At 50.6% G+C, this 12,013-nt stretch overlaps 1 long non-coding RNA gene and 1 pseudogene across 1 annotated transcript in view; both read left to right on the plus strand.

Moving 5' to 3' along the window:
- Positions 1-12,013, plus strand: part of LOC126175429 (uncharacterized) — a 166,899-nt gene that overhangs the window by 123,367 nt on the left and 31,519 nt on the right. The gene's annotated exons all lie outside the window — the stretch shown is intronic.
- On the plus strand, positions 5,646-5,800 carry LOC126178465 (5.8S ribosomal RNA; annotated as a pseudogene).

A 12,013-nucleotide genomic window follows, 5' to 3' on the forward strand; every position in this document is an offset into this window, starting at 1 on the left:
TGAATTATACTATCAATCAGTAATAGCAAATGGCAGGGTAGCCCACGACTGGTCCAAAAATTGGCCAGAATCACACATTCATACCTACTTCCCACGTGAGCCAACTAAAAGTGGGTCAGATCAACGCCCATAACAGCAAACTAGTCTTGCAGGAACTCCGGAGGGTGGTGGAAGAGAAGAGTCTAGATGTACTCTGTTTGCAGGAACCGTACTCCCAAGTGGGGCGGATCCCATTCATGGCTGCCAACTGGCAAGTAATACACTCTGACATAGAGCCAAAAGCTGCAGTGGTAATTATCAACAGAACATTTAGAGCCACAGTCCTTGCGCAATTTTCTGGAGATCACTGCAATGTCGTGGAACTGCAAACACCCACAGGAGTGCTATACATCTCCAACATATATTTTCAATACGGAAGAGAAATAGACGAATTTTTGGAGACACTTACACAAGCTGCCACGGCATTGCAGGGACGCAGGATGCTCGTGACGGCAGATATAAATGCAAAGTCCCCCCTATGGTTCAGTGGCGCACACAATGATCGGGGGCTAAAGGCTGAGGAGACAATCATGGCATTGCAACTGGTGGTTGCCATCTAACAAGGGAACCCCCCCCCACCTATTCTGGTGGTGGGGGAGGAGGCATAAATATTGATGTTACGTTAGTAACACCAAACCTCATTAGAAAGGTCACTAACTTGAAAGTGTGGGATAGAGCAACCACCAGTGATCATAACTTAATCACCTTTACCATTGGGGAAAGGGAGCGTCACTGGGACGTGGGGTGAGAGCTGCAGCTCAATTACAACAACACCAACTGGGACCGTCTCGCAGAAGAGTGCAACATCCCTGCATTGCTGGAGGGTGACGAAAACGTGGAAGAGTACGCCGAAGAACTGGTACAAGCGATCACCAGGGCAGTGCGAGCTGCTGTAGCAACCAGGAGGAGAGCCGTCGCAGCCACCCCCACACCATGGTCGGTCGAATTAGGACAGATGCGCCAGGCTGTAAGGAAGGCAAGGAGGTACTATCAGTGGAGCGTCGTCTGGGGAGAAAAGCAAAGATGGCTACAGATCTACAGAGAAAACAAGGAATAATTTCAGCAGGAGCTTAGGGCAGTAAGGTTCAGAAGTTGGGAAAATTACGTGAAAAGTCAATTGGCTACAGACCCTTGGGGTGTCCCGTACAAACTGGAACGGGAAAAAATAAGATCACCCATGGTGCTATCCACCGTCAGGAATGAGGACCGAATGACAGGCACATGGCAGGAAACTGCTGAGGCCCTCCTTCGGGTCCTGTTACCTGACGATGTGGAGGAAAATGAAACAGAAGAACAGAAACGAATAAGGAGAGAAGACTCAAGGGCATATAACAATAATATCAGAACCTATCCCTTCTCTGAAGAAGAGGTTGCTGCCCAGATCAAGGCCCTCAAGAGGGGAAAAGCTCCTGGCTCGGACAGCATTACTGCGGAGGGAGTGCAAATCCTTGCCCTCCAGCTCATAGCTCCTCTCACTAAGTTATACGGGTGCCTGAGACTCGGGAAATTCCCAGCAATCTGGAAAAAAGCAAACATAATTATCATCAAAAAGGGTCCAGATAAAGATCCTACCGAAATTAAGTCTTACAGACCCATCTGCTTGCCAGACATACTGGGCAAACTTTTTGAGAGGCTACTGGCAAACAGACTGACAGCACACCGCATGCTGTGTGGGATGAGTGACAGACAATTCGGTTTTCGGTCTGGGCGTTCTGCGTCTGACGCTATCACCCTGGCCACAGTGGTCTGTGGCTCCACCCCGCGCAAGTATGTCGTCGGCATCATGGTGGACATCAGTGGCACCTTCGACAACCTTTGGTGGCCCTCACTCTTTTCCTGCTTGCGGGAGAAGAACTGTTCAGGGCTACTTTATGGCTGTCTGAGGAGCTATTGTGCAGATAGGGAGGTCTGGCTATCGGCCCCTAGCGGCATAGTCAGGAAGACTGTGACCAAAGGATGTCCTGAAGGCTCTGTCCTAGGACTTCTCTTTTGGGACATCAACATGGAGCCATTACTGGAAGACCTGAAGAACAGTGACGATGTGCTATAGGTCATAGCATATGCAGACGACCTCCTCCTGTTGGTTGGCGGCCGAAGCCGCGAGGACTTAGAGCCCAAAGTGGAGAGAGCCATAACTATACTCACATCATGGTGTCATAAAACCGAAATGACGATTGCGCCCAGTAAATCCACATATCTGCTTCTCAAAGGCCAACTGGTCAGAAACCCCACTGTAAGAACTAATGGCTCGCCAGTTCTTCGGCGACGCGAGGCCCGATATCTAGGTGTAATCATTGGTGAGAGGTGCAACTTTGCATCGCACATTGATACCGTATCTCAAAAATCCTTGGTTTTACTCATCAATCTCATAGGAATTGGTCACAAACGATTTCACCTACCTCCCAACCTAATCAAATTATATCATAATAGCATCTTGACCTCAATAGTAGGATACGGATCAGGGGTCTGGGCACACAGACTCACGAGGGTCATGCCTGCCATGGCCATAAGAAGAGTGCAGCGGAACATGCTCCTACGTTCAGCAGGGGCCTACAGGACAACACCTGGGGGAGCGCTTTTAGCGCTAGTGGCGATCTGACCACTGGACATAAAAATTAGAGAGCAGGCCGCCTGGTACTGGACGAAGAAGGAGAACAGGAACAAAATAACGGAGATACTTGGGGTTCATGCTGGGGATAAGAGCGCCATCAAAAAGAGGGGGATCGAACTGTGGCAGGAACAGTGGAACAACGAGGATACGGAATGCAGAACTTATGAGCTGCTACCGGATATAGAAGAACGGATAAAACTTACATTTTTCTCGCCTACGAGGTGAAAGCTGCACTTTCTTACTGGACATGGACCATATCGAACTTATTTATGTCAGTTTGGGAAGCAGGCTACACCCACGTGTGACTGTGGTGCTGTGCAAGGCACCCCAGAACATGTGGTGTATGAGTGCCACCTCTTCGATGACGTAGCCCATGACCTAAGACAACAGCTACCACTCAATGACACGTACCACTTACTAAGGCACGACAACACTTTCAACATCGTAAACAAACTCACAGATGAAATATAAAAAAAAACCTTAAGAACTTTTTAAGGGACAACCACTAAAAGCAAAAAATTCTTTCACCGACTTAGACTTCGTGCACCCTTCCTGTACCGCAGGGTAGGGACTTGGCCAGCCACTTCACGGCTGGAATCCGCCTTGCCCTGGACTAGGAGGGAGGGGGGCACAAAAACACCGGATTGGAACACGCACCAATCATGACTTAGGTAATCGAGATTAGAAGTAGAAGATAGGATAAGACCTTAGAATAGACTGCAGCGATACCAAGTTGAGGGCCAGCCCAGTGCCAGGGGCATGCCCACTGGGATTAGCTCAGTGGGCCTGGCCAACATCCATCAGGTTTATAGTAGTACTGGCACACCTGTAACGCTGCAGGTAGCATTCCTTGTAGATGAAGTAGATTAGAACCACATAGCGGTAAGATTACAGTAATAATAATAAAATAGCCTGTAGTGTAGAATAGAAAGCTGCATTCCTTGTATCATTATTAGGACCCACTAATGTACTTAGGTAGTGGGTTAAATATGCATAATTGTAATGAACTGAATAAAGATTTCTTTTTATAAAAAAAAAAAGCAGAGTCCCGACCAGAGATGGAAGGGACGCTTTTATTAGATCAAAACCAATCGGTTGGCTCGTCCGGTCCCTTTCCCTTGGTGACTCTGAATAACTTTGGGCTGATCGCACGGTCCTCGTACTGGCGACGCATCTTTCAAATGTCTGCCTTATCAACTGTCGATGGTAGGTTCTGCGCCTGCCATGGTTGTAACGGGTAACGGGGAATCAGGATTCGATTCCAGAGAGGGAGCCTGAGAAACGACTACCACATCCATTAACGAGTATCAATTGGAGGACAAGTATTCTGCCAGCAGCCGCGGTAATTCCAGATCCAATAGCGTATATTAAAGTTGTTGCAGTTAAAAAGCTCATAGTTGGATTTGTTTCCCACGCTGTTGGTTCACCGCCCGTCAGTGTTTAACTGGCACGTATCGTGGGACGTCCTGCCGGTGGGACGAGCCGAAGGCGTGCGACCGCCTCGTGCGTGCTCGTGCGTCCTGAGGCGGACCCCGTTGAAATCCTACCAGGGTGCTCTTTATTGAGTGTCTCGGTGGGCTGGCACGTTTACTTTGAACAAATTAGAGTGCTTAAAGCAGGCCAGCCCGCCTGAATACTGTGTCCATAGAATAATGGAATAGGACCTCGGTTCTATTTTGTTGGTTTTCAGAACCCTAGGTAATGATTAATAGGGACAGGCGGGGGCATTCGTATTGCGATGTTAGAGGTGAAATTCTTGGATCGTTGCAAGACGAACAGAAGCGAAAGCATTTGCCAAGTATGTTTTCATTAATCAAGAATGAAAGTTAGAGGTTCGAAGGCGATCTGATACCGCCCTAATTCTAACTATAAACGATGCCAGCCAGCGATCTTCCGCAGTTCCTCCGATGACTCAGCGGGTAGCCTCCAGGAAACCAAAACTTTTGGGTTCCGGGTGAAGTATGGTTGCAAAGCTTAAAGGAATTGACGGAAGGGCACCACCAGGAGTGGAGCCTGTGGCTTAATTTGATTCAACACAGGAAACCTCACCAGGCCCGGACACCGGAAAGATTGACAGATTAATAGCTCTTTCTTGATTCGGTGGGTGGTGGTGCATGGCCATTCATAGTTGGTGGAGCGATTTGTATGATTATTTCCGATAACGAACGAGACTCTAGCCTGCTAACTAGTCACATGACATCCTTTGTGCTGTCAGCGATTACTTTTCTTCTTAGAGGGACAGGTGGCTTCTAGCCACACGAGATTGAGCAATAACATGTCTGTGATGACCTTAGATGTTCTGGGCCGTTCGCGCGCTACACTGAAGGAATCAGCGTGTCTTCCTAGGCCGAAAGGTGGGGTAACCCGCTGAACCTCCTTCGTGCTAGGGATTGGGACTTGCAATTGTTCCCCATGAACGAGGAATTCCCAGTAAGCGCGAGTCATAAGCTCGCGTTGATTACGTCCCTGCCCTTTGTACACACCGCCCGTCGCTACTACCGATTGAATGATTTAGTGAGGTCTTTGGACTGGTACGCGGCATCGAATCTGTCGTTGCCAATGCTACCGGAAAGATGACCAAACTTGATCATTTAGAGAAAGTAAAAGTCGTAACAAGGGTTTCGTAGGTGAACCTGCGGAAGGATCATTACCGACTAGACTGCATGTCTTTCGATGTGCGCGTGGTGTCACGCAACACGCTACCTGTACGGCAGCAGCCGTGCGCCGCGTGCGGAACCACGTGTGCTTCTCAAAAGTAATGGAAATGTTGTGTGGTACGAGCGCTGAAGCTCTGGAGCGGCTGGCCTGCGGCACCTGGCGCCTAGCGCCGGTTTTGAATGACTTTCGCCCGAGTGCCTGTCCGCTCCGGTGTGGAGCCGTACGACGTCCATCGGCCGTAAGGCTGTTGGAGAAAACACCGGAACAGGGGCCGTCAAACGCCTCAGTCCCGCCTATGCAACTGTTTTGAAAGAGACAGTGGAAACTAAAAAAAGATCACCCAGGACGGTGGATCACTCGGCTCGTGGGCCGATGAAGAACGCAGCAAATTGCGCGTCGACACGTGAACTGCAGGACACATGAACATCAACGTTTCGAACGCACATTGCGGTCCATCGATTCCATTCTCGGGTCACGTCTGGCTAAGGGTCGGCTGCGTATACTGAAGCGCGCGGCGTTTGTCCCGCTTCGGAGACCTGGGTGTGTCGTGGCCGCCTGTGGGACCGGCCACGTCTCCTTAAACTTGCGATGCCCCCCCCCCCCCCCCTTGCCTGGCGGTTCGCATACCGGTACTTTCTCGGTAGCGTGCACAGCCGGCTGGCACTGTGGCGTGTAACACCTCGTACAACGACCTCAGAGCAGGCGAGACTACCCGCTGAATTTAAGCATATTACTAAGCGGAGGAAAGGAAAGTAACAAGGATTCCCCCAGTAGCGGCGTGCGAACGGAGAAGAGTCCAGCACCGAACCCCGCAGGCTGCCACCTGTCGTGGCATGCGGTGTTTGGGAGGGTCCACTACTCCGACGCCACGCGCTGAGTCCAACATGAATGAGGCCACGGCTTGTAGAGGGTGCCAGGCCTGTAGCGGCCGGTGCGAGCGTCGGCGGGACCTCTCCTTCGAGTCAGGTTGCTTGAGAGTGCAGCTCCAAGTGGGTGGTAAACTCCATCTGAGACTAAACATGGCCACGACACCGATAGCGAACAAGTACTGTGAGGGAAAGTTGAAAAGAACTTTGAAGAGAGAGTTCAAAAGTATGTGAAACCATTCTGGGGTAAACGTGAGAAGTCCGAAAGGTCAAATGGGTGAGATTCACGCCCATCCGGCCACTAGCCTCCGCCCTCGGCAGATGGGGCCGGCCGCCCGCGCGGAGCATTCCGCGACGGGGTCGTGTCCAGTTGCCTTTCCACTCGCCGCGGGGTGGGTCTGTTCCAGTGTGCGGTGGGCCGCACTTCTCCCCTCGTAGGACATCGCGACCCGCTGGGTGCCGGCCTACGGCCTGGGTGCGCAGCCGATCCTTCCGCGGGCCTCGGTTCGCTTCTGTTGGGCAGAGCCCCGGTGTCCTGGCTGGCTGCTCGGCTCTGAGATGAACCAAACGCCGAGTTAAGGTGCCCGAATAGACGCTCATGGGAAGCCATGAAAGGCGTTGGTTGCTTAAGACAGCAGGACTGTGGCCATGGAAGTCAGAATCCGCTAAGGAGTGTGAAACAACTCACCTGCCGAAGCAACTAGCCCTGAAAATGAATGGCGCTGAAGCGTCGTGCCTATACTCAGCCATCAGTCTGGCAGTCATGGCCAGTCCTTGTGGCCGGCCGCAAAGCCCTGACGAGTAGGAGAGTCGCGGCGGTGGGCGCAGAAGGGTGTTGGTGGTAGTAGCAAATACTCCAGTGAGGCCCTGGAGGGCTGACGCGGAGAAGGGTTTCGTGTGAACAGCCGTTGCACACGAGTCAGTCGATCCTAAGCCCTAGGAGAAATCCGATGTTGATGGTGGCCGTCATAGCGTGATGCACTTTGTGCTGGCCCCCGTTGGGCGAAAGGGAATCCGGTTCCTATTCCCGAACCCGGCAGCGGAACCGATACAAGTCAGGTCCCTCTTTTAGAGATGCTCATTTGGGGTAACCCAAAAGGAATCGGAGACCCCGTCGGGAGATCGGGGAAGAGTTTTCTTTTCTGCATGAGCGTTCGAGTTCCCTGGAATCCTCTAGCAGGGAGATAGGGTTTGGAACGCGAAGATCTTCCCCTCAGACCTTGAAAATCTGAGACAGGGCCACGTGGAGGTGTGGCGCCGGTTTGTACGCATATCCACAGCAGGTCTCCAAGGTGAAGGGCCTCTAGTCGATAGAATAATATAGTTAAGGGAAGTCAGCAAATTGGATCCATAACTTCGGGATAAGGATTGGCTCTGAGGATCGGGGCTTGTCGGGCTTGGTCGGGATGTGGGTCAGCGCTAACGTGCCAGGCCTGGGCGAGGTGAGTGCCGTAGGGGTGCCGATATGTGCGGGCGTTTCGCGCAGGCGTGGTCTGCTCTCGCCGTTGGTCGGCCTCGTGCTGGCTGGCGGTGCAGGATGCGCGCGCCTGGGTGGCGTTCGCGCCCCGGTGCTTCAACCTGCGTGCAGGATCCGAGGTCAGTCCCGTGGCTTGGCCTCCCATGGATCTTCCTTCCTGCGATGCTGTGTCCGCCTTAGCATGCTCCTCCAAGGCGCCTGGGTGCGCGGATTCTCTTCGGCCGCCATTCAACGATCAACTCAGAACTGACACGGACTGGGGGAATCCGACTGTCTAATTAAAACAAAGCACTGAGATGGCCCTAGCAGTTGTTGACGCAATGTGATTTCTGCCCAGTGCTCTGAATGTCAATGTGAAGAAATTCAAGCAAGTGCAGGTAAACGGCGGGAGTGACTATGACTCTCTTAGTGTAGCCAAATGCCTCATCATCTAATTAGTGACGCGCATTAATGGATTAACGAGATTCCAGCTGTCCCTATCTACTCGCTGGGAAAGCAGTCTGCGTGGTGCCACCTGGGGGAGGTGTGTTGCCTCCCGATAACTGGGTTAAAACCGCCAGGAGACCCTCTGATTCCCTGAAATTTTTGCCTTCGGCAGGGCTCAGAGGAACCTGAGTGGGGTGGGGACCATAATGTCCTATCCCGTGGCCTTGACGTGGCCCTGGCGCTCAGTACCCCCCTTGGATGGGGCGAAACTAACACAGGAAGGGCCGTCCATGCATGACGTTAAAAAGGCTAGCCCTTAACTGGGTGGAACCCACACTGGTCCGCACTGGCCCACCATGAATTATCAAAAGCGGTGGGTGAGACATGGTCGGTCATTATCCCCCAGTACATGCTCCGGTGAACGTAACTCGTGCTTGAGTGCCGCACCATCTGGTTGATGTAAAACTCCACGTATAAGACCCGGACTGACTCCTTTAACACCTTCCGGGCTGCGTCGATAGGTGTGGGTTGTCGTTGTGTCATGGTAGGACGTAAAACTCCCGTCCTGGCAGGACGTTAAATGCCCCCAACCCAAGCGAAAGCAAAGGGTGCATGGCGCAGGGGAAGCTGCGTTATGAGAGACATAACAACTGTCTCTCCTGAGTTGAGCGCGGTGGCTGGGCGAGGGTATGAGGGTAAGTCTCACGACGATCCCGGAACCCTGCAGTCCTCCCGCCGCAGTAACTCACGTCTTGGAAGACGTTAAAAGTCCCCGGAGCGCCTACCGTGCATCTGCGCCCAGTTTCCGTCAGCCGTGCCTGCCTGGGAGGGATCGCGACCCGAGCCGCCGAGGGCCTTTCGCCGTGCCTTGAGCCACGTTCCGTCAAACCGTGAGGTGGTGACATCGAGCGGCTAGGTTAGATAGGCGCGATCTTCTGAAAGTCTGGGGGACCGGCCCGGCACCTGAGTAGGACCGGGTCCTAGGCCAATAGGTGGGAACCTGGCCTAGTAAGAGGTGAAGCGCGGAAGGTGAATCCGCCTTCCCGGAGTGCGGGGGGCACTCGGCGGGGAAGGGACGGGAGAAATCTCGGGAGCCACGGCCGGCGAGGAGGACAAGGACGTTGGGAACGGCGCCCTTAACCTATGCAGCTAGACAAAATGCCCTTGGTCCTGGGGCAGGACTGGTGGACAAGCTGCTTTGCCCCCCCTCATGCCCGTGGAACCGGTCGGGGGTTATCAGAGGGGTCTTCTTTTCTTTCACTCTCTTATAATCATGGCTGAAGACAAAGAGAGTGATGCTGGCGCTTCGGAGCATGATGCTCCTATTTTCGATGATGACGTGGGCGATGATATGTCGGTCGTTGACCGACATTCACACTTCCTTCGATTATTCGATCGAAGTGTAAAACACGGTAAGATAAATGCCGAGCAAGTACGAATACTCAAGGAGATTATGGCGCAATGGGCGTTAGCCCATGCGCGACTAGAAGGCAAGTAATCTGAAGTACAAGCCGAAAACGACAGACTGAGGAAAGAACTACAAAAGCCTGCTAAGACATATGCAGCAGTTGCTGAAACTCCTACAGTTAGACTAAAAGTGCAGGAGGTAATTTAACAGAATGTCGAGAAAGTTGTCCCGACCTTGTTCGTAAAGCCAAAAAAGGGAGAGGATATAAAGAAAGCAAAAGAAAACTTCGAAAAAAGTATAGACCCTAAGAAAGATAAAATAAAGATAAATGCAGTAAGAACAGCAAAAAATTTACTAATTGTCAAAGTAGCCTCCCCAGAAGATTCAGACAAACTAATAAATAATCCACAATTAAAACAACACTTTACTTGTGAGAAACCACGGAAAAGACGTCCACTAATGATGTTATATACGACATACCGACATACATGACACAGGACGATATCATGGATTGTATATATACACAAAATTTCGAAGAACAGATGAAACGTGAGGAATTCCTAGAGAAGTTTAAATTGAGATTTAAGACTGGTCCTCGTGATCGCACAACTGTGCATCACGTGGCGGAAATAGCACCCGAGATGAGAAAAATTATAATCAAGACCAATAGACTGTACGTTGGTTACAGTGCAGTCTCCATAAAAGACTACACAGCGGTACCTAGATGTACCAAATGTCAGGATTATGGCCATGTGGCCAAATATTGTGAAATACAGAACCCAGTCTGTGCACATTGTGGCCATGACGGCCATGATAAGAAAAACTGTTCAAGACAGGCCTCCCCCCCAGTCTGCATACCTTGCATGTACAGAAAGAGAACATGTCGCACACCTGGGAAGGAATGTGCGACATACAAGTTACTACTGCAACGACAGATACAACGCACCGATTATGGAGAACCATAAGAAGGGTGCGAAAAAGACACATAAATCACCTAGTAAGAAAGCAAGGGACGTGGCGTGTTGGTGGAGGTTAATTTCCAGCAGGTCAGAATCGGCCCGGGATGGGCCCCCTGTGCCGCCTGAGGCATTGGGGGCTACTGGAGGTGCGAGCAGCGCGGGGCCAGCGACAGCTGAATCCTTCTCGGTCGAGGAAGAAGAGAGGACGGCGCCCTCGGCGAGTATGGAAGCAGACCAAACACGTAGTGTAGTTTCCTTGATAGACAATTTGGTGTCAGGTGGTGGTCCCTTGCAGATGTTAACCCTATCCCAGTCTGTAGATATACCTTGTAACAAAGTAGATGTATATACATATAACGCATATCCTCCTGGAGATGTATACAGTATGTGTGAAGACGCAATAAAGTTATCTCGACTAGAGGAGCCGTCAACCTTGATGGTTGCTCTGAGACAGCTTGTACATGTTGGGCACCCAAACGGGAAGAAAATAACATTTCCAACTCTGGAGGACGTTGATTGCATACAGCTGGCATCTTTAAATCTGCCATGTGATCACAAAGAGTTAGTGATTCTAGTTCACAGGGTCTTTCAAAGACGGAGCAGGGTTTTTGACACAGAGAAGCTATACAGAGAAATGGTAATGATGTATGGGAGAATTGGTTTTGATCCTTTATAAGAAATGGCCTGAAGATCACTATTATACTAGACATCCGTAATGGCATCCGTCAAGGTTTATCAATTAAATGCCATGAGAAGTAATGCCGTCACGCAGGAACTTAGAAAAATGGCCGAGGAAAATGATGTAGATATAATACTAATACAGGAGCCTTACTCCGCCTCTGGCAAGGTCACTGGCTTTCCTGTGACGGCTCAGGTTATTTCAACAGGGGCAAATCCTATGTCTACAATTATAATTTTGAACAAGTTAATTAAAACAACTGTTGTAACACAATTCTGTACATCTCGCATGACAGTAGTTCAAGTGAATCTAATGAACACGACCTGGTATTTAGTAAATGTTTATTGCCAATTTAGAGATAACATTGAACCCTATTTGCAACACCTCTCTCGTGTCCTGAGAGCGCTACAAGGAAATCTACTGATAATAACTATGGACAGAAATGCTGAATCCTCCTTGTGGCATAGTCCTGTGCAAGATGCTCGAGGTAGTGCACTCGAGGACTTGATAATGGAGCACAACCTCCAAAATCCACCCACATACAGAAGTAGAGCGGGTGCACAATCATATATTGATGTAACACTATCCACGGAAAATGTAGGAAATAAGATCAGAAACTGGCATGTTCACGATGGATTAACAACAAGTGATCATAACTTGATAGAATTTGTAATCTCACTGGGTGTAGTACATGTTTCTGACGAATGGATAATGCAATTAGACTACGGGAAAGCCGATTGGGACCTGCTCGAGGCGGAGTGCCGTCCTCCAGAGTTGGTAAATCATGCTTTTGTCCTCGATGAAGCAGTAGAAGCTCTCGTAACTTCTGTAAAGGCGGCTGTTGCTGCCTCTGTGCCATTAAAGAAGAGGTACATCCGCAGAGCGACAGC

The sequence above is a fragment of the Schistocerca cancellata genome, chromosome 3 (genome assembly GCF_023864275.1).
Source record: "Schistocerca cancellata isolate TAMUIC-IGC-003103 chromosome 3, iqSchCanc2.1, whole genome shotgun sequence".
NCBI classification, from domain to species: domain Eukaryota; kingdom Metazoa; phylum Arthropoda; class Insecta; order Orthoptera; family Acrididae; genus Schistocerca; species Schistocerca cancellata.